The following is a 23,190-nucleotide window of genomic DNA, read 5'->3' as shown; positions in this document are numbered from 1 at the left end:
TTGTATATTCCTTAAAGACCTTGATGCAATTAATAATACGTTTATTAAATACGTTCTGTGCTGCACCAACAGTTCAATTTGTACAGCTAATGCACAGACGAGTCGATGACAGAATGAAAAGCAATAACTTGAATATCTCGCTGTACGAAATTTTGTTTGACAGAACATAAGAATAATCAAATTGTTCGATTCATTGATTTGTTGAGTCATCAACATATTGAGTAAGTTCGGGTAAAACGTTTTTCGTGAAATTCAATGGTGAAAACTTGTATGCAATGTTTGTGTTGAATGAAAAATATAAAATAGGACGTGATGCGGTTTTCCACATTTACACTATATTCAATAACCCTTGAAATTCTCAATCTCTCGTGCGCACTGTATGGCTTGATAAGCTTCCGAACACTGTTATTTTTTCAACCAAGCCTCACAATGATAATAATAATGAAAATATAACCACGAGTGGTACAGGGAAAAAAAAAAGATAATTTGAAAAATGGCAAATTCATAAGCTTGTGTGACGTCCCCCCTTTCCCAAATCAAATCAGATTACCATTCGTTCGTTTGTTGAACATGACAACTGTGTGTGTGTGGGTTGACGAGACTCTCGAGTGGGCAGCATCAGTTCCCGGGTCCAGCATGCGAGAAGCGAAAAATTGCAGTCGCACTACACTACTGCAGTTTTAATGCAGCACAAAGGCGGAATAGGAAGAACAAAAAAAAACAACAAATTTATGCTTTAACTAGTTTGATTTGGACAAGTGGAACCATTCACCGAATGGCTTGTGTCGATGATTTTGTTACGCACCAGTAGATATTTCTGCTTGATTGAGGGGGTGAATAAATAATGCAATATATTGTAATAGTATTTTGCAGTTTCGAACGATATGTAATTTGTTGAAAAAAAAAAAACAATGTATTCGTGAGAGGTCATGATTGATAGTTAGAAGGGGAATGATATCAAATATATATACCAACACTTTGTCCATATAACGATCTGAATTAGCAATTAAACGAGAAGTTTCAACGGTACTTATGAGCTTAGAAATCCTAACTGATCGAACACACACGGCTAATAACTCTTCTGACTAAAAGGAAATTGAGTTGACTTGCAACACTGAAATTCGATAAGTGTGACAATTTCTCACCTGATGAATCATCAAATAGTTTCGGTCGTGGGTGCAATCACTTTTCAGGTAATTCTATCGCTGAAACATTGCACTCTTAATCATTGCACTCATTTGAAGAACATTTCAACTGATAAACTAAGTTCCACTATTATTTGCTTAACAATCACAAGAATTTCAATTTTTGGTAGAACTTTTATTCTTTCGAGGGTGCACGATTGAAAAACATAAATCTAACATATCGGAAAGCACGTCACGAGAGGTCCATCACGCAATTTAAACTGATTAAACGCGTCGCATGTGCAGTCACCTCCGGTAGTGCTCCGGTACGTAGAAATGCTGACACTGATTCACGCAAAAAATAAACTCCCGCACTGAATGTGTTACGACATACTGTCAGACAGACAGTACAGACCGACTGACCGCAGCTGCATTATTCGGGAAGTGTTGAAATCGTGCGTTCTATAGCAAATTAAAGTGGTTTTCCCTTTAATTCCACTGTCTGTTCATGTCACTTGGTACGCAACATACTAAATACTAAACGTTACTATCGTTATTTGTGATCTTTTTTAGAAGCATTAAATGACAGAAGCTGCAGCTGAGGGAACTAAAGGGATAATTCCCTAATGTATGTTGTGCCATTTATCTAAATGTGGAAAAGTGAAAGTGAGCAAATTAATTTTCTAGACGTATTACCACTAGACGGCCAGCTGCAGGGAATTAAAGTGTACTAATTGCTGGAATGTTAGATACGAAACATACGTAAAGCCGTAAAATTCTACACTTTAGAGCTCAGTTGGCGGAACACGAAGTGATACTGAATACGTGATAGGGAATCGTTAACAATTCTGATAAGCCGCTGGGAATTGAGATAGGAAGCTAGATAAGGAAACGATTGACCAATGTAGATAACGGTTAGTGTGTTTATCGAATGAATTGTCTAACTGGGTATGTTTTGGCAGTTGGTTTTCAGCACCTGAATCAGCGCAGGGGCATGAGTTGATTTAAGCGCAAAAAATTCTATTCATGTTTGAAGCTTTAATTCATTCCTTGAGTTTCTACGTATGGAAACAATAGAAGTGTTCCACATATCTAATTATTTTGTTCGTCCGTGTATTTTTTTACATGATAAAAAGTATGACACAGAATTACGATTATGTGTATAGGCTTATTATCTACAGTGCATTCTTCATTCGGCAGCAAATTCTTGCTTTCGAAACTTCGTTCAGTAATTTTTGTATCTCTTGATGAGTTTTGAACAGCCGTGCTTGAGAGAGTTTTCATTCTACTGATATATCAGCACGGATAAATGTTTTTTTTTTTTTTTATTCAATAGTATAATATAATATTAAGGCACACTGCTTAAGCTCTAAGATGCCAAGGGTATTTACTAATCTTAATTATCGTCTAACTTAAAACTAGAGTAGTATCATTATGTAATATAGTATCTGGCGATCGGTAGTGGCCGGTGAATTGAATTTAGGATGAGATGATTCCAGATGGCGATGGTAATTTTCTATGTTGGCCGCATTCTTCGGTCCGTGAGGGTCCGCGGGAAACACCCCCAGGCTACGAAGGCCCGGCGGGTGGCCCGCATGCTGGTCATTGACTGGAGCGGTCTTCCGGTGATGGTGATGTTACGGAAGAGAATGAAAAAAAGAAGTAAATATGGTGGGAAACGGGGTAAAAAGGGGTGTGGGAACAAAATGTTTGAAAACGACAGAGATCTAATTAGTTGCCATCGAGATGGTGAAAAAACAGGGAAAGGGGAACGAAAAAGTTAGTGACAAAAAAAAGATCTTGTTAATTCCAATGAAGATGGTGAACAGGGACGGGGATCGAGAGAATCGGGCGGATGTTAGTGTCGAACCTGTAGGTGGAGATTATATTTTCTGAGCGAGGAATAACACATTACACTTGTATATCAATGTGTTTAAGGTACTGGTATATGAGAAGCATATATGAACTATCCCGACTCGCCAACACATCCCGAACCGGCACCTCAGGCGGTCTACCTCGGGCCCTGAGGGATTCCAGTAGCTTCGACCTGGCGTCACGATACTCTACGCACGACCACACGACATGCTCGATGTCCTGATAACCGTCGCCACAGGTGCAGAGCCCGTTCTCCACGATCCCGATACGCCGGAGATGTGCGTTGAATGTATAGTGATTTGACATGAGCCGTGACATAACGCGAATGAAATCACGACTCATGTTCATCCCCTTGAACCAAGGTTTCGTCGATACCTTAGGGATAATGGAGTGTAGCCATCGTCCCAGTTCGTCATTCGTCCATGAAGTTTGCCAACTTTCGAGAGTTTTCTGACGAGAAATACTGAAAAATTCATTGAAGCAGATTGGTCTTTCATAAATATCACCTTCCAATGCGCCCACTTTAGCCAATAAGTCTGCCTTTTCATTGCCCGGAATGGAACAATGCGAAGGGACCCAGACTAACGATATTAAATAAGACCGTTCAGATAAAGTTCTCAAATGTTCCCGTATTTTCCCCAGGAAATATGGGGGATACTTTCCTGGCTTCATTGCCCGGAGAGCTTCTATTGAACTTAGACTGTCCGTGACAATGAAGTAATGGTCTTTGGGCATGGTTTCAATGATCTCGAGGGTGTACTGAATAGCAGCTAATTCTGCGACGTAAACTGAAGCCGGATCACTGAGTTTGTAAGAAGCGGTGATGTTTTGATTGAAGATGCCGAAGCCTGTGGACTCGTTGATGTTTGATCCGTCAGTGTAAAACACCTTTTCACAGTTGACTGTTCTAAATTTATTATAAAAAATATTTGGGGCCACTTGAGGGCGCACGTGATCCGGAATTCCACGAATTTCTTCTCTCATGGATGTGTCGAAAAACACAGTAGAATCAGAAGTATCCAAGAAATGAGCACGGTTGGAAACAAACGAAGAAGGATTAATATTCTGAGCCATGTAATCAAAATACAAGGACATAAAACGGGTTTGAGAGTTAAGCTCAACTAACCTTTCGAAGTTTTCAATCACCAGAGGATTCAAAATGTCGCATCGAATGAGCAAACGATATGAGAGATCCCAGAACCGGTTTTTCAGTGGAAGAACGCCCGCCAGCACTTCGAGGCTCATCGTATGAGTCGATTGCATGCAACCCAACGCAATACGCAAACAACGATACTGAATTCTTTCCAGCTTGATGAAATGAGTGTTCGCCACTGATCGGAAGCAGAAGCATCCGTATTCCATCACGGACAATATCGTTGTTTGATACAACCTGATCAGGTCTCCTGGGTGGGCACCCCACCATGATCCGGTTATTGTACGAAGAAAGTTGATTCTCTGCTGGCATTTTTGTTTCAGATACCTAATGTGACATCCCCAGTTGCCTTTGGAGTCGAACCAGACCCCGAGATATTTAAATGTGAAGGCCTGAGCTATGGTTTCACCCCCTAGTTGAAGCTGTAATTGTGCTGGTTCTCGCTTCCTCGAAAATACAACCAGCTCAGTTTTCTCCGTAGAGAACTCGATACCCATTTGAAGAGCCCATGATGATAAGTTGTCGAGAGTATCTTGTAATGGTCCTTGGAGATCGGCAGCTTTGGGTCCTATAATAGACACAACGCTGTCGTCGGCAAGTTGTCTTAGCGTGCAAGATGTGTTGATAAATTCATCGATATTACTTACGTAAAAATTGTATAAAAGGGGGCTTAAGCATGAGCCCTGAGGAAGACCCATGTAGCTGAATCGTATTGTCGACAAATCACCATGCGCAAAGTACATGTGTTTCTCAGACAATAGATTATGTAAAAAGTTGTTCAAAACTGGCGAAAGACCATGCTGATGCAACTTCTCAGATAGGATATTTATAGAAACTGAGTCAAAAGCCCCCTTAATGTCTAGGAAAACTGACGCCATTTGTTCTTTACGAGCAAATGCCATTTGAATTTCTGTTGAGAGCAACGCAAGACAATCGTTCGTTCCTTTGCCCCTGCGGAAACCAAATTGTGTATCTGAAAGTAAACCATTAGTTTCGACCCAATTGTCTAGACGAAAAAGAATCATTTTTTCGAACAATTTCCGGATACAGGAAAGCATAGCAATCGGCCGATACGAATTGTGATCGGAGGCTGGTTTCCCTGGTTTTTGAATGGCGATAACTCTGACTTGTCTCCAGTCGTGTGGGACAATATTACTCGTGAGGAACTTGTTGAATAAATTCAGCAAGCGCCTTTTGGCGGGGTCAGGCAGATTTTTCAACAAGTTGAATTTTATTTTGTCTAATCCCGGGGCTTTATTGTTACATGACAAAAGTGCAAGTGAAAGCTCTACCATCGAAAACGGTGATTCGTTTGTATTTGGTGTCGCGGCGCGGGTGATCTTCTGTTCCGGAACAGAGTCTGGGCATACTTTTTTAGCGAAATCGAATATCCAGCGGTTGGAGTATTCCTCGCTTTCATTCGTGGTGTTATGATTGCGCATTCGTCGGGCTGTGTTCCAAAGAGTGCTCATAGATGTTTCTTTCGTTAAGCCGTCTATAAACCGACGCCAGTAACCGCGTTTCTTGGCTCTAATCAAGTTCTTAGTTTTAACGTCTAACGCCGCGTAATTCCGGTAATTATCAGGTGTTCCATTTTTTCTGAATTTTTTATACGCGGAGGCTCTCTCCGCGTTTAAATTTGTGCACTCTTTGTCCCACCACGGGTTGGGAGGACGGATGTTAGTTTTTGCGCCGGGTACACGTTTCGTCTGAGCTTGAATCGCAGTATCGAGAATCAAGCCAGCCAAAAACGTGTACTCTTCCTCCGGAGGAAGTTGTTGAGTTCTTTCAAGTTTCTCAGATATCGCGGTCGCATAGCTATTCCAATCAATATTTCGTGTGAGGTCATACGAAACATTGATTGTCTTCGATGGTTTTAAGCCGCTGGTGATTGATATTACGATCGGTAGATGATCACTACCGTGGGGATCAGGAATTACCTCCCACGTGCAATCCAACCGTAGCGATGTCGAGCAAAGGGATAAATCCAGCGCACTTGGTCTTGCTGGTGGTGCAGGAATCCGTGTCATTTCTCCCGTATTCAAGATTGTCATATTGAAGTTGTCGCAAATATCATGGATCATAGCTGATCTGTTATCGTCGTGAAGACAGCCCCATCCCGTATCGTGTGAGTTAAAGTCTCCTAAAACCAACGTCGGTGCGGGAAGGAGCTCTATGATATTACTGAGCCGCCGATGCCCAACCAAGGCTCTAGGGGGAATGTAGATGGAAGCAATACAAAGGTCCTTACCTTTGATTGTAACATGACATGCGACAACTTCAATACCTGGTATCGAGGGGAGGTTAATTCGATAAAAAGAATAGCACTTTTTGATCCCTAAAAGTACTCCTCCATAGGGATCATCTCGATCCAGGCGAATAATGTTAAAATCGTGGAAGTTTAAGGATATTTCAGAAGTTAGCCATGTTTCGCACAATGCAAATGCGTCACATTTCAGATTATTTACTAGAAATTTAAAAGAATCTATTTTTGGGATGATACTTCTGCAATTCCACTGTAAAACAGTGATTAGATCCGTGACCTCGGTGGATGATTTAGCCATCGAAGGATACAATCGCTGAGAGAAGGGGCCAATTTGCAGTCAACTGCTTCAAATATGTTTTTACTGTTGGCATGAAAGCAATTAAAATGCTTCTAAGAGAGTCTGAAATATTGAAAGTTGTAAAAATCCAGTCCACAACATCAGAGAACTTGATAAGTCCAGCACCTAGTTGGTTCTCTGGTAGATTTTCTGGGACGCTTGGGGATTTTGTAGTCCCGGGAAGTCGTGGGAATTCCATCTCGGAATTGAGTTTTCCGAGACCAGGAGCTTTTTGCTTCGGTGTTGTGTCCCGATTCCCGTTAGCTGTAACTTTTCGAAGCCCTTCGGAAGACACCTTCGAACCCTTACTAGGTAGCTTATGAGAGGATTTATTTATTCTTTTCCTACAGCTATGAGGGACCGCCGAAGATGGACCTTCCAAAGGGTCGTCAGAATCGCTCTCGTCAGTTGACAAGCAGGCATATGGGTTCGTTGTCTGTTTAGGAGGGGTGGCACTTTTAAGCATCTCGGCGAAAGAACGCTTGGAGTGCTCCTTTAGGGAACGCTTCATTCGATCACCTCGCAGTTTGTACGCGGGACAATCAGAGAGGTCATGCGGACCCTCCTTACAGTAGAGACACTTTTCAGCATCCTTACCGCAAGAGCCGTCCGCATGAGCTTCCCCACAGTTAGCACAACGTGGCTTATTGCTGCAATGGGTAGCTGTATGCCCCAGTTGTTTGCAATTAGTACAGTTCATTACTCGGGGTACGAATAGGCGAACAGGCAAACGAACCCGGTCCAAGAGGATGTAGTTGGGCAAAGCAGAACCGGCGAAGGTCACACGATAAGAGTCTGATTGGGGATAGGACTTTGTTCCATCCCCGGCGATCGATACTGAATGCAATCGCTTGCAATCCAGTATCTTGACATTCTTAAGTGAGGGGTCTTTAAAACAGCCCGCCCCGTACTTAAGAACGTCCTCGCAAGTCAAACTCGAATCGGTGACCACACCGTCGATTTCTACTTCGCGAGCTGGCACGTAGACGCGGTACTCCCGCGTAAAAGGATCATTTTGAACGAGCTCATTAGCCTGTTTTGAACTGGTAAACAGGACCCTGAGCTTGTCTGGACGTATCTTATCAAAACTTTTTATAGTATTGTATCGCGAGGACAGGTCCCGCGATATTTTTAAAATATTTAATTTTTTTTCTTTCGATTTGGTCCGGAAATAGACCGCATAAGGACCGGCCGGTAGTGCGAGCCCATCCGGATAGCTCTTTATGCGAGACTTTTTATAGTCAAGGGAAGTCTCCATTTGATCATCGGGAACGGGGGGGTCAGAATTTAGACTAGACATGTTGCGGAGCTACCTCCGCACAGAAATAAGTGAATCGGGGAGAAATAGAACAGTCCGGCTAACGGTACTGTTTCGATCGTCCGCTCACAACAATACACTGCTTCAGTATATAATGTGCATAAAACCTCTCACAGGAAAAAGCACTATTGTCTATTACACAATAGCGATATAGTTTTGATCGTCCGGTCACTTTATCACACACGGCACTGGTTTTCAACGCTTTCGCAGTAAACACTAAGCACGTCCGTTCACTCGGAAGGTTGAAACGGCAATGGATAAATGTTTGTTGATAGCAGTAACTCAGGCTACCGCTTTGTTGAAATGTTATTGTAACTTGTATACGTCTTATTTTCCTTTCCTTTCAAAATTCGCCCTCTGAACGAATGGGTAGAACTTAATCGTGAATGTATCGAGTTGTACTAAACGTAGCAACATAATTCTTTTTACATGCCATTAGAAATAGGATCAACAATTTGTGATCATATTTTCAGCAGTGTGAGATAACCATAAATAACTCAAACACACATGTCGTTCTCGCTTGATACCAAACCTAACCCAGTTTCCACCCTAACTGCTGTCAAACTGTTTGTTTGAAGCTAGTTTCGAACCTAGTTTCAACATTATTTAACTGAAAATCGAGTCAGTTTCAAACCTGATATTTATTTAAGTTTTGCTCAAACCATCGTTGCTAAGTGCGAACCCAACACAATTTCGTGAAAAGTGTTTATTTGATGAAACTACTCCGGGTCAGTTTCAGTTTTCTCAAGCGAATACGACATAAGTATTCTCAAACTTTTGGAAACAATGAGAAAAACTCATCACGCTTGCTTTGCCTTTCTCGTACCTAAGCCGACGGTTTTGAGATAGTCAGACACATATCAGACCCGATGTTCTACTGAACGTATATAAACTCTTTGATTCATTTCTGCTAGTGCGTTAGACGGAACTGAACGTCGTGGTGAGGATTAGAGATGGTCGGATTTCGGGTATTTGTATCCGAAACCCGACCCGAATCCGTACCCTACGGGTATTGGTTGACATTTTTTTTCATTTTCAACGGGTACGGGTCGGGTTCAGGTTAAAAAATTTTGTCGAGCTTCGGGTTTTTTCGTGTTTCGGGACTTTTTGCCTTTCTCATATAGAAAAACTAAACAATCACTGTGAAACCCGACATTTTAACCGAGACCCGGAGGGCCGAATTTCAACGGTATATGGCTCGACAAACTGAGCAAATGTCTGTGTGTGCGTTTGTGTATGTGTGTATGTATGTAACAAAAATATGCATTCGCTTTTTTCAAAGATGGCAGAACCTATTTTCACAAACTTAAAACTTCAAATGCAATTCTTATAGCCCCATAGACTGTTATTGAATTTCATTCGGATCCGACTTCCGGCTCGGGAGTTACAGGGTAATACGCGATAATTAGAGAAAATTGTGCATTCAACTTTCTCGGAAACGGCTTAACCGATTTTCACAAACTAAGATTCCAATAAAAGGTCTTATAATTTCCTGAACAGTTTATCCGGATCCGACTAAAATTTCATGCTCCTAGCCGCCATCGCAGAAGTGGTCAATCATTCTCGAATAAACTACAAGGATCAGCCCCATGGGGTTGTTCGAGTCATTGATGTGGAACAAGGCAACCAAAATTTCTAATGATCGACATTTTCAATTAATCGTCACACTTCTGAATACGCAAATGCACGAGAGTCTGCTTAGATTGATCTTTATTAGGAACCTTACATACATTTGGGCTATTGATAAAATTTCGTCGGCTACAAAACAAATACACAAATCACGACAAATAGAGTCTATGTTCTGGGTTCGCGTGTTCGGTGTTGGTTCCTAATAAAGATCAATCTAAGCAGACTCTCGTGCACGGAAAGACCGAAATCAGCATTTTGGCGAAAAAATTAGTTGATTTCCTGATTTTAGTTAGTTATTTTTTGAGACAACTAAAAAATCTTACTTTTGCTAATTTAGATTTTTTAATTCTAGTTCGCTTAAAAATAATAAAATATTTGTTGAAATGGCTATTTTTTTAGTTGAATTCAACAATTAAACGTGCTGTCATTTCTTAGCTAAGGCACACTTCATATCCATTCAACTAATTTTTTAGTTGAATTAGAGAAATAGTACGTTGTTTTCAACCAACATAAATGGTTGAATTGGTTTCTGCAATTAGCAGCTATATGGCGCTCTGTCACCGAAAAAACGTTAACACCGTAATGACTACTAGCCACTAGATGGCACACTACTACCGAAAAAAAATTCAGTCGCGGTTATCTTTTCTATATTGGCAGGTTCAAATACGATGTTGTATTGGAGAAAAAGACATAAGCGAAACATGAACTTGTTTTTGAAAATTTTACTTCTAAATCGCTGTATTCTTCATTCGACTTCGCGAATCGACTCTCTCACTGAAAACTTTGAGCACTCGGAAAACAAAAACCGAATACAAGTAGTACACCGGACGGCGTAGCCCGGAATGTTAGAAGATACAAAAACATCATTCGACGTGTATAATTAGAGTGCAACATTCGAAACTCACTTCCCTGCTCCACGTAAAAACATTATTACCCACAATCGCTTCAAATGCGCACAAATTCTGAATAAATACACTTTCCACTAAGAGTTTACGTCATTTTTACATATCGGTTTAAAAATTATATATGGATATATCGTAACACATTCGAAAAACATCTAAACAATTTGCAAGCAGTTTCAACAAGACTGTCCTTTTTAGCTTTTTAATGAATTGTTTTGCTTTGACATTTCTCATGAGTTTTAGACTAATAAACCTGTTAATAAAACCAATTTCATTTTTGTTTTCTTTGTGCTGTGCTTCAGTAATGACGGTGATAGATAAATAGAAACAAATTTTCTGATTTTAATAACGAAATTAGTTGTCAATGAGAATTTCGTGTTGGATTGAAATATTGCTGGTTTGTGTCCAGAATATTCGCAAACTAAACACATTCTCTAAAAATAAGAGTTTATTTTCAGCAAAGTAAATTTTCAATTTTAACTCATTTTATAATTATTTTGGAAATTTTGTTGTTACAATCAACCAATTCGAAAACAGTAATACGAATTAGGCGCAGAGCTAATTTCGGTCGTTCCGTGTGTATTCAAAAGTGTGACGATTAATTGAAAATGTCGATCATTAGACATTTTGGTTGCCTTGTTCCACATCAATAGCTCGAACAACCCCATGGGACTGATCCTTGTAGTTTTTTAGCATGAAAGTATCGTTACAATTCTGGAAGCGAAGCAATAATAGTAGCAAAACTCACTCAATCTACTAATACGAACCATTACCTAGATTCGGAAGTGTGAAAGAAGCATGTCAGTTTTATTCATATCTACGTCCTTCAGTCATGTCTGTGACATTACCCACCCCCCTTTTTACTGAAGAAATCACTCACCGACTCACTGAACAGCAGTGATCGGTAATCCATTTTAAGTGTGTGTAATTGAAGAGAGTTATACTTTTCTCGATATGTCGGAAATATCATGAAAAACATTGTGATGGAATTAGTGGTGTAAAATTTCATTCAATTGTAATTGAATGTGTGCATACACTGAATAGCACTTTACTGCAGTAAACTTCACATTCTAACACACAACCTGTGTGCTGTCGCAACGAAGAGGCAACATCCCGTCCTTCATTCGTTTCTCTTTCTACCGAAGCTCAGTTTAACCGCCGTCACCGTGAAGTAACAAAATATCTCTTACAATTAAATGAGAGAGCGGCCTTCAAGTGAGGTTCATGTAAACATTCGAAATGGTTCAAGATGATGGATGAAAGGTGAATCAGTCATGATAACTGAAATATCAATTGCAAAATAAACATAAATTAATTGTTCCCAGTTTCAGTTTTCATTATTAAACACATCTCAATACATTTCAAACAGCCCGTACCCAGCATTTGGATTTGGTAGGGGCCTTCCGATGGAAAAATAATGTTACTGAAGATTGCTTAAGTAGATAATTTCTGGTGCGCCATTTACCGGCGTTTTGAACAGACACCTTAAACTTTTACACTGGAACTATCATTATTAGGTATTTAAAAAAAACTTGTGACTGTGACCGAAAGATGGTTATTGTAATACATTTCTTAACGTTTACTGCCATCCCACTTCAGTCCCACATGTTTGAGACCTTCGAAGTGTCCATTTCTAGAGCACAAAAATCCGCAAGACTCCCTTACTTCGATTCAAGTAGAACGGAAAGCATCTTATAAATTTGTAGGTCATATCAGTTGATGGTCATACAAACTCACTTTAGCTGTGCAGGTTGTGGTATCAGGTGCTGGAAGTAGCGGTCTATGATTCCAGGTTTGGGAACAGATAACAGTTCGAGGAGGCCAAATCATGTGAACAAGGTGGATAGACAAGTAATTGGAAAACTAAACCGTTGATTTTAACTATGGTTGCGATGCTCATGTGCTTCATGTAAGGCCATTTCACAGCGATTTCACTTTACGTCTTTAATCACTTTAGTAATACAAAAGTATACTATGACAATCCCAGAAAACCGGCATCGTGATCTTTCTGACCCATTGAACCTTCCTTATTCTTCTGGCGTATAATAATGGATCCAGTCAAACATGTACTCGAAGTGCACTTACGTTCGTCTTTTTAGTCCTAAATAAGTATGTGCGAGATCCAGCGGCAGGATATCTTTCTCATTTGCAGAATCTTGCCCAATTATGGTAAGCTCGCGCAATTTCTCTTTCCAGTCTTCCAGTACAATTAAGTGTCTTATTATTATTGTCATTTTTTGTTTCTGTTTCTGATTTCGAGAGGGGCCAGGGCCCCTGGCTTGAACAATTTATACGTAGTGCAAGTTAAGAAGTATACAAATCGTTTTATAAAAAAAACTTGTTGTTCATCGCGGAAATTCCGGGTGCAAAACCAACCCTTCATCGTCTGTACCATCGATCTAGCTTACTATGATATAGGTCGAAAAGCCACCTGCCAAAATCCACTTTGAAAACGTATTCTGCACGGACCGTTATTACGGTCGTTTATGGAGTACGCGTTTTAGGGCTGAGTCAAATAAATGAATAAATAATCCAACAGCGTATCAAAATGCCGAAAACAACGTTAGCTCACCAACATCAAACACCGCACAGCCCACCATCAATCATCACTTAAAACATTCAAGGATAGCGACCGAAACTCCATCTATTAATAGCAAAAAAAAACAACAACCGATAATCTTACATCTTTAGAGAATAATTCTGTTTTTTTTCTGCAAAAAGAATTCAAGATCAAAGGATTTAGGATAACACACCGACCCAAACTCTACGGGAGGAGTTTTTTTCAGCGGGTGGACTAATTACGGCCTTCGAAACGGAAATAAATTACGGGGAAAACATTGTTACCAGTGAACTAGAGGTGCCCTCGCGAATAAGACCTTTTATAACGGCTACAGAGCTGTCGCATTTCCCTTCGACTATTATGACAATAAACAACGTCACACCATCGTTTGTAAATGCTCGTAAAAATTGTGTTCTGCTTGGATTGATATGCCATTTGGAGCTTGGAAGGAACCACAGTAAGGAAATTGATTTATTTTATAATAGTACCGATTCAAGAATGTTTCGATTGCAGAAGGCTGTGAAACCAAGAGATGATGTTGGTCTTATGGTGCTGTCAAAGTGATTGTTATATTGAATTCTTTCCGTGTATGGGATGGATAGATGATATGAAAATTATACATGACATGAACCATAACTATATTGTGATATTACTTGTTTGAAAAGGTGAAACCAATTTGTTTTTCCTAATAATACATACTTTTACATTTTATACATTTCAAATTTAAGTAAATTGTGACACTTCTTCAATTTTACTTAAATTGGATTATAGATTTCAGCTATTCAAATCTTGGTTGGAGATTTTCTAGTAAAATTAACGTTTTAGCGAGTTCACATCAGCAAAAACTGCTAATTCTACCGACAGATCAGCAAAAAGAAACGTTTGTTGAGTTCGGTAAAAAAGTACCGAGATTTCAACAGCTGAGATCGGCAATCAAATGTTTAAATGAGAACAAGAATTTCATCTAGCCGCTATTAATTCTGTTTCAGTCGGAATCTGGTCGAAACATGCTGTCAGGACTGTTCAGAATCGGTTTGACAAGTTTCGGTGCTTTTTTCGATTCTTGTTCAAGTGTTAGGAAATAATAATGGAAGCTTGCTCTTAATCCGGCCTAGTGGCATGATAATGAATTTTCCGATCTCGTCGAGCTGAGCCGAACGGTATATAACACTAAGGGTCCCCGGGGCTCCTATGCAAAGTCGGATTTTCCAGAAACTCTATATCCTTCCTACACACTTAATTTGGATAACCGTTCTCAGTTGTTCCTTGGTTGCTGATTTTTTCAGTAAAAATAACATTTCATGACAGCAGATACTGCTATCAAAAAGCAAACTCCTAGCATTACATTCCTTGTATGGAATTTGGAACAGATCGGGATTCGAAGATACTGGCTTATAAGACCAGCGCCCTATGCATTGAACCGCTAACCCGGGTCAGATACTGCTGTCAACAAATGTTTATTTGTTCTGATCACAACTGCTAAATGTCACTATCAACTAGCAGCTTTGCACGACGAAGATTGGAAACCTTATGTCACTGGACTGCTGCCAAACAGGCTCTACCAATCATCATATATTGATTGTCTGAGAGCCGATCTGTCATAACATAAATTCTCTTGATATTACACTCACCAGGACGTTCATTGATTGCCGATGCGATTGATATTATCTTCATTTCTCCTGTCACTGCTTGATTACGATGTGACTAAATATTAATCAAGCAGCATAAACATTGAATTAAATTCATTTACACCAATAAACTCCGAAGTCCGATGACTTTTTGCAAAGAACAATGAACTTTATCAATTTATGTTTATGTTAGTACTCTTATGGAATTTTTTTACTTCAATGGGGAATAGGAGAATGAGAGAGAAAACAAAAAAGTCGTCTATCTTTGACTGAGTATACTTCTACTTGGTCATAGAACTATCGAGTATCTCTTTTGACAGACATTTTGACCGTACCGATTACAGTTGACGATGATTTCAGTCAGTCTTTCAAGGTCATTTGACATGCCTGACAATTTGCAGCTCTGGTTCTGATATATCAGTAAAACGAAAATGTTAGGTAGTTCAGCTGTTCTAAACTCGTTAAAAGATGAAACAAAAAATTCGAATGAAGTTTAGAGTGTATAGAGAAAGACAAGACTGAAGTGGAGAAATGTTTATCTGACGTAAGCGACAAAACGTGCTGTTTTTTACCGCTCAATGCTCTCAGAGATGGTTCAACCGGTTTTGATAAGCTTAGACTAGCTTGATATCTACTAGACTATTGATCAAGCTCGAAAATCCAATAGTTGTCACTTCCGATTCCGGAGATATAATGCCCAAGTAGCAATTAAAACTTCATATATATCATGTATATTAAAAATATCATGTTTCACAATGGCTACAGAACGGTTATATTTGTTGGATATGTTAGATAAATTATTTCCCCCTTCTTTGTAACAAATTATTACTGCTTGTAAAACCAATTTAAAAGCCTGAAAGGATTAAGTTCTAAATCAGTTTTTATAACTGACTGTACAATAAGATCATTTAAACAGTTTCATTTCCAGTTTTCACATAAGAAATATTACTGCTGTGGAACATATCAATCAAGAAATTTGTTGCACATCATACAAGCTAAGTGCGCTTTTCCAATCGCACAATCATTGCGAGTATAGTTAGGACAATGTTTGCTACTGGAGTGGTATAAATGACGTAAGCGACAAAACGCGTTGTTTTTTATCGTTCAATTTTCTCAGAGATGCTCAACCAATTTTAACAACTCGTTTGACAGCTACTGTTGCATTGTGGATTGAGTTCGAAGATCAAATGGCTGGCGCTTTCGGTTCCGGAGATATAATGGTACAAGTGACGTAAACGACAAAACACATGGTTTGTTACCGCTCAATTTTCTCAGATTCGGCTTAGCCGACTTCAACGAGTTTATGCTCATTTGAAAGGTACTATTGTATTACGGACCAAGCTCGAATATCAATGGCGCAAACGTATAACCGCACTGTTTTCATCGGATGAATTTTCTTAAAAAAGACTCAATAAAATTGAATAAACATAGGCTTATTTGAAGGCTAACAATGTCAATCAAATTTGGAAGGACAATGGCGAACGTTTCCGGTTCGAGAGTAGCAATATATGTGACGTAACCCAGTGTTTTTCAATTCAAATTTTCTCGGAGATAAAAGAATCGATTTCGGAAGACTCGACTGACTCGTTTGAAAGCTACTGTTAGGTCAGGCTGAATTCTTACAAATGTTTTAGTGAGACTGTTTGAATGCCAAGAGAAAGGCATTATCACATCTCAAAAACAAGCCGAAAATCAAAACAAAGGTAACACGACTGATAATTAATTGAAAACTATAATTAATTAACAAGTAATGAACACAATATGTTACATTCAGTACCGGAATCCTACGTCAACAGGTTTCGAACAAACCCACAGCCTGTCACTGGTAGTTTTATTGATTCGACGCGTTGCATCCGTCTACCTGCTGTGTATTTGATCACATCGCGTCGGTATGTTTGTAATTGCCGTTTTGTGCGGGCGACACTGAAATGATTTCAAACCAGTGTGGGGGGAATCGAAGGATATTTTTATTTCGAGATAACAAATAAACGCACTGGAACGAAGCGAGAGAGGATTGCCAGTGTAATGAACGTAAAACGATAACGATGAACGTTCCGGATAGGGTGGTCCGTGAATTGAAATTAGTCCAGTTTGATGAACATTCGAAATTTTTATTCGAATGTGGCGTTTTATAAACTAAACATTTCACATCTTTGATCACTATTTTGAAATACATTTCATTTTGAAGTCTGTCCAAAAGAAGACTAATCCAAATTTAGCTGTAACCTGGATAAGGACCACCCGCTTAGTAGGAATCTCTTACGTGCAGGGTCCAGGAGGATGTTATATCTACGTCAAAGCCCAAACCAGAAACGCAACTGATGAGCTATTCGGATGTGAGAGACTCGAATGTGGTGGATCTATTTTTGGCCATACCGTTTGACTATGGTTCCAGGGTTGATGAGGATGCCGAACGAGGTGGTGGAATCGAGGTTATTTGTACAATTAGTACGCTTAATTGAATGCGTAATTGCGAGTGATTAAAATCATTATAATTGTTTTTGTCCTTGGTTCCACCTTCCATACCATGGCATAAAAATCGTCGCTCGTACAGGTGCTTGCTACAAATATAATCCTGGTGGTTGGAAAAAGCGGAAATGACACGACCACGTGCCGAAATTAGTGTAAACATAATCACTGGATTTCCAAAGCACGTAGAATATGTTTGCGTGTAAAATATCGTTTTAGTGTCTATTTGTAACGGACGAATCCCGAGCTGATGTCGGGATGTGAAGAGAATTCCATGATTCGGGTGTTTGAATGAAAGTGAGTCTTACTAATTTGATTTTTTTTTCAGTATCCATGACCTCTTCCTTGTTATGCCTCATTGAACTGGATGTGATTATTTCGTTCGATCGTAATTACTTTTGGAGTATTTGGGTATGTAAATTTGGATATCATTGCGCGGATGACATCGAACGATGTTTTCTGGCAGGGTGTTTCACAAACATGCTTTGCATAACGTGAATCGGTGCTATCATATTTACCATCCGCTGACCGGATAAAATTGCATATCTATTGAGTACACACTGTATCATGTTGATCGGAAACTGTTATTCGATAAACGCTGCTGAGAGTATACATTTAATGGGTTTTCCAATGGGTGATTTAGTTGTTCAAACCGAGCGAATGGCTGTCGTCTGATGCAAACAATGTTTTCCAATTATTGTATCAATACTTGTTGAAAAGCGTGGTGCAATCATCCACACTCATTTGCCAATCACGTGACCATTTGATATATTGGCTTTGGGAGCGACCGATAGCACTCAAGATATTCTCGATATCACCAATAAATGTATTTTCTGCGTAGATAAGGTAAATCATAGTTACCGTACAGAAAACTCCAAAGTGGTGAAATTGGAGGAGCGTTGGCAACACTGGGAGTGCGATGCGGTGTCCTGGTGCTACTCTCAAAAAAGTATAATTTCAATGTGTCGTTTGATACGTATAGTAAAAAATTTGATTGAAACAGTTATTTTTAGTGATAGTGCAGATATGGCAAGTGTGTGTTTAGTAGTGAGAGTGCCAATATTTTTAATAATTTTGATCCGCGAATCTAAAGATGCTCAAGCGGCGGAAACTGAGAATTTACCGCCCCAAAATTCAACGATGTTAACCTGTTAACCGATCGATGCGCCGCCTGCATGTCATTGTCGGTGTTGTCGGATTTCTATGGAATGTGTGAAAGTTTGCAAGTCGATCGTGTCAGTCGATTCAGACTGAAGGTCTAGGGTTTTTTCTGCAACGGACCCATTCGCGAGTGGTTTTATTTTATTCTTTCAGTGGTCGTATTTCATCTTGCGTTGTTGACAGCAGAGCGAGTGGGAGAAAAAGGATAATGGTGAGATCGTTCCTTGGAGATATTTTATATTTTTCTTACTTATTATATTTCTCCTGAGTATTGAAAATCAGGTTTTGTAGAGATCATAATGTTTCCCAAAACATATCCGGATCTCTTTCCCTCCCTACTAAAAATTTTCCTCGTGGAGATACAGTGGTACCCGCGGTCTCTAGAAACAACGAGTATCGGACTAACATTCCTTCCTTTCCCTCAGTAGCACAGCCTTTGGTCGTAGCCGCGTCGTTATTGATCATTTAATAAAAAGTTGGGAGTGAGTGGATATGTACAGTGAAAATGATTTGCTTCTCCCAAGCTTCATTTTCTTGGTTCAGTGTACATTTTCACTTATTCGGTCAATGACGAATTGCAACTACGGGCGATCTACTTCAGCTCAGAACACTCCAAAGTTGTGAAATTTATAGTTGAGTTTAAAACTGTTAAATGTATCTTAATTATGCAGTAAGGAGTGTATCGAAAAGTAGTTAGCAACATTTATTATTGAATTAAAAAGCGAAAAAAAAATATTTTGACATCAGTTTTCGATATATTGTAGAAAAATTACATTTTTATGCATTTCACTGATTATATTGAAGAGAATCCTTGTTTCTGTGAAACGCTCGCACTTTGGATTTGACATTCTTCATTAAATTCTGCACAGTTACTTTTGTGACTTTCCTGGTGGCAGCTGTCCAGTTTTTTTTAACTCCTGCATGTTTTGGAACACTGTACCTTCCTTCCGAAAGTGCCGCTTGACAATTGCCCAATACCTTTCAATTGGACGAAGATCCGGGCAGTTCGGTGGGTTGATGTCCTTTTCCACGAATTGTACATTATTTTTTGACAACCACTGTAGAACGGAGTTGGCGTAGTGAGCTGAAGCCAAATCCGGCCAGAAGAGAGGAGGAGCGTTATGCTTTCTGTACAGTGGCAGCATTCTCTTCTTCAAACATTCTTCCTCGTACACCTTGGCGTTAATTGTGTCCTTCGTGAAGAAAATCGACGACCGCAAACCACAGGTAAAAATTGCTTGCCAGACCAACACCTTCTGTCCAAACTTTTTCATCGCCACCGTGGTGTCAGCGTCGTCCAGGTCCTGGTACACCGATTTCGTATAATATTGCGGTCCGGGCAGCGCTCGAGAGTCGAGAGTAGGTTTCGTCGTCGATCAGGATGCATCCGTCTTTATTCTGTAGAATCCGGTTATACAGTTTTCGCGCTCTTGTTTTGGCCTGAACTTGCTTTACCAGGGACTTTTTCTGCACCTTCTGTTTCTTGTACGTTTTTAGGGAGTTCCGAACTTTGATTCGTTGAATCATCCCGATGCTGGTGTTGAACTGCTTGGCCAAATCCCGCATCGACGCCGATGGGTTTTTCCTGATGCACTCAACCACTTCTAAGTCCCGACCGGGCTGGCTAGGACCCGTTTTCCTACCGGATCGGGGCAAATCCTTCATGGAAAGGGTCTTACCGAACTTCTCGATAATATTTTTGACACTGGTGTAGTGCACTTTCACCCGTTTTGCAATTTCGTTATACGTGACACCACTGTCTGAGCACCAAGTGTGCAGAATTTTTATTCGCGTTTCCGGATCAATTTGACTGATCATTGAAACGATATACCGTACCGAAACCAATCGATTGCGCAGTTGTTATTGACATGTAAACAAACATGTCACCGCAAAACACGCTGCAAAAAATTAAACCATTTCAGAGTAATAACTGTTTGAATGTTGCTAACTACTTATCGATACACTCCTTATAATGGTTCAAACGAATTAATGTTAACTTCTTGGCAACAATGCGGACAAGGACGGCAAGACCCCGACAAGACCGACAAAACCGACAAGACCAACAAGATAGACAAGACCGACAAGGCCAACAAGATCGTCAAGTACGCCAAGACTCCGACAAGTCCGATAAGATCTCGACACGATCGCGATAACAAAACAGACAAGTTCGATAAGACCGACAAGACCGACAAAAAAGATAAGTCCGACAAGACTGACATGAACCCGACAAGATACCGACAAGACCAATAAGACCGTCAAGATAGACAAGACCGACAAGACCCCGACACGAACGACAACAAACGACAAAACCGATAAGACTGATAAGACCGACTAGATCGACTTTATCCCAACTCTATTCGCCAGTTGTCAGATATCTACTCCGTGGCGCTAAAAATCCGACAAGACCGACAAGATCAGTAAGTCCGACAAGTCCGACAAGACCCCGACAGGTCCGATAAAACCGACAAGACCGACAAGATCAACAAGACCAACAAGTTCGCTAAGACTTCAACAAGTCCGACAGGACCTCGACATGATCCCGATAACAAAACAGACAAGACCGACAAGACTGACGAGCCCGAAAAGACCGACCAGATCGATAAGTCCAACAATACTGACAAGATCCCGACAAGACCGACATGACCGACCATATCCCAACTCTATTCGCCAGTTGTCAGATATCTACTCCGTGGCGCTAAAAATATTTCGGGCACGGGTAAACACTTTGTTACCGTTGATAAACCGGTCACAATTTCGGCAGGCCCACACACAAAATATTCTTGGTTTTTTTTTTTGCATAAATTAATTTGAATTGAATTAAAATTTTGTTAGTCAGTTAGTTGTTTGTCAATTATAGATTATTATAGAATAAGGATAGGCCCGTTAGAAAGAATAACCTAGAATCCCACTCCTCACATGTCAACAACGAACGTGGGTGCGCATTTCACCGTTTCTTCATCGCGACACCACTGTATCCGATAGAGCGAGAGGGACAGGAAAAAGAGGGTTAGATGGAGAAAAAAAGTATCGAAGAATTGGAAACCGGGAGTCGGCCGTAAACTGCTGAGGCCTTCGGACGCGGTTCGGTGCACAAGAAAAGGCAAATTTTTTTGATTACCCACATGCGGTGTGAAATTCGGAATAGATCCAGCAAGCCAACGCAGAGGAGGACGACGATCGAATTGTCGGTTCAGCAGGTGAAGTCGACAAATAACCGTGTCCGTATTTCGACCGGAGAAGGATCCAGTCTAAAAGCAAAGCATCCTGCTTCCAACGGAGGTGATAATTCGACCATTCAACTACGAGTGGTGCTGGTGGCCGGCGAGCCCCATCCTATATCATCGTACTCCAGAAAACTACGTGCTCGACCTATCGGCGGTGTGCCGATTTCCGACCGTTGGGCAAGGACAGTGAGGAGTCCATCTTTCGGTTAACGATACAACTGCGAGTGGTGCTGGTGGCCGGCGAGCCCCGTTTCGATATCGTCGTGTCACACGTGTACGGTTTGCGGAAACGGACGTTTAGGAGGCTTGATCCCAGTGAGGTCTGGTTGAGCCTGGCCCCCGCTCACTGATGATTGGGCCGATGAGTTTACCCACTGTATACGAGCACCCGGAATAGAGTCAATCGCTTCCCTTGCAGTGGTATTCGGAGGCGAGAACTGACATATGACCCTGCATGGCTCTATTCATCAGCGAATTCCTTCGGAATATCGCTATCTCGCAGGTATGAGATTATTATAACCCTCTCGCATCCAACTGCATGAGCTCCATCGGTTCCGGTTCGGCCGCATCAAATCCCTATCCCCAATTCCCAATATATGTATGAACCCCTTAATAAATTAGTTAAATGAAGATATTTGCTTGTTATTTTCTTACTATTGAGCCCTCAAGTCTGTTCTGTGTGTCGTTCTGAATTGTGAGCCGTATTAGTTGCGGGGTAAGTAACGGTTGTGAGTCCTCTAGAGCAACAGTGGTAAGCCGACCCTGAGAAAAGAACCACTAGCTAGCCAGCCATTACATTTGGCGATCCGCGTAAAACAAAAACCAAAAAATATTCTCAGCATTACTGAGAATATTTTTTCCACGTGCTCTGGGAGACTCACGATACCGCCTATTGTGTATCGTGCAGCTTGTCGTGATCTTTTTCTTATTGTTCGATATTATTGGATCATCAAAGAGTCTGTTTGACTTGTAAACGCGAAAAAACGCAAAAGGCGTCAGTAAATGAAATTTTGTTTGGAACACATCGTTAAGAAACTCCTGTGAAATAGTATAGAACGTTGATATAAGATCGTTGCTTTGTTTCTTTCATTGATTGTTTGGAATTCACTTTCTAGTGTAAATTCGTATTTAAACATGGCAGAAGCTCAACGTACAGTGACGGGGTTACAAGAACATGATTTAGAGACTTATTTTTATGATATAAGAGTTGATCATCTCAATGAAGATGAACTTGATTTCGAACTAGAAATTAGGGAAGTGTTTTTTGGAAAGGATGATACGATGTCTAGAAAACGCCGTTCTCTGCGAGAAAGGCTTAAGCAAGAGAAAGAAGAAGATTCACCGAATGCCAGAATACTAAAACGGTCACCGAGTGAAGAAATGAAAGCGTGCGAGAGTAAACTAGCACATATTGTAGGAAGCATTAAACAAGCACCAAAAGAATTACCACCTAGATGCCAGTCATTATTACTGCATCTGGGAAACCGAATTAAATTATTAAAAAACTATGTAGATTTAGAAGATATAGGCGCCCTAAACAAAAT

General features: G+C 40.3%; 1 protein-coding gene across 2 annotated transcripts in view; it reads right to left on the bottom strand.

The window, feature by feature from the left end:
* Window positions 1–23,190, bottom strand: part of LOC131438855 (uncharacterized) — a 244,737-nt gene that overhangs the window by 65,103 nt on the left and 156,444 nt on the right. Inside the window, exon 1 of one of the 2 annotated variants that reach the window (XM_058609201.1) lies at window positions 1,146–1,940. The exons of the other annotated variant lie outside the window; for it this stretch is intronic. The gene's annotated coding sequence lies outside the window, so the exon portion shown is untranslated. Of the gene's footprint in view, window positions 1–1,145; window positions 1,941–23,190 lie in introns of those variants that run through there. 2 annotated transcript variants of the gene reach the window in all.

Source organism: Malaya genurostris, chromosome 1, assembly GCF_030247185.1.
Source record: "Malaya genurostris strain Urasoe2022 chromosome 1, Malgen_1.1, whole genome shotgun sequence".
Classification (NCBI taxonomy): domain Eukaryota; kingdom Metazoa; phylum Arthropoda; class Insecta; order Diptera; family Culicidae; genus Malaya; species Malaya genurostris.
The sequence above is the reverse complement of the archived record's forward strand: the minus strand, read 5'-3'. Positions and strand labels throughout refer to the sequence as shown.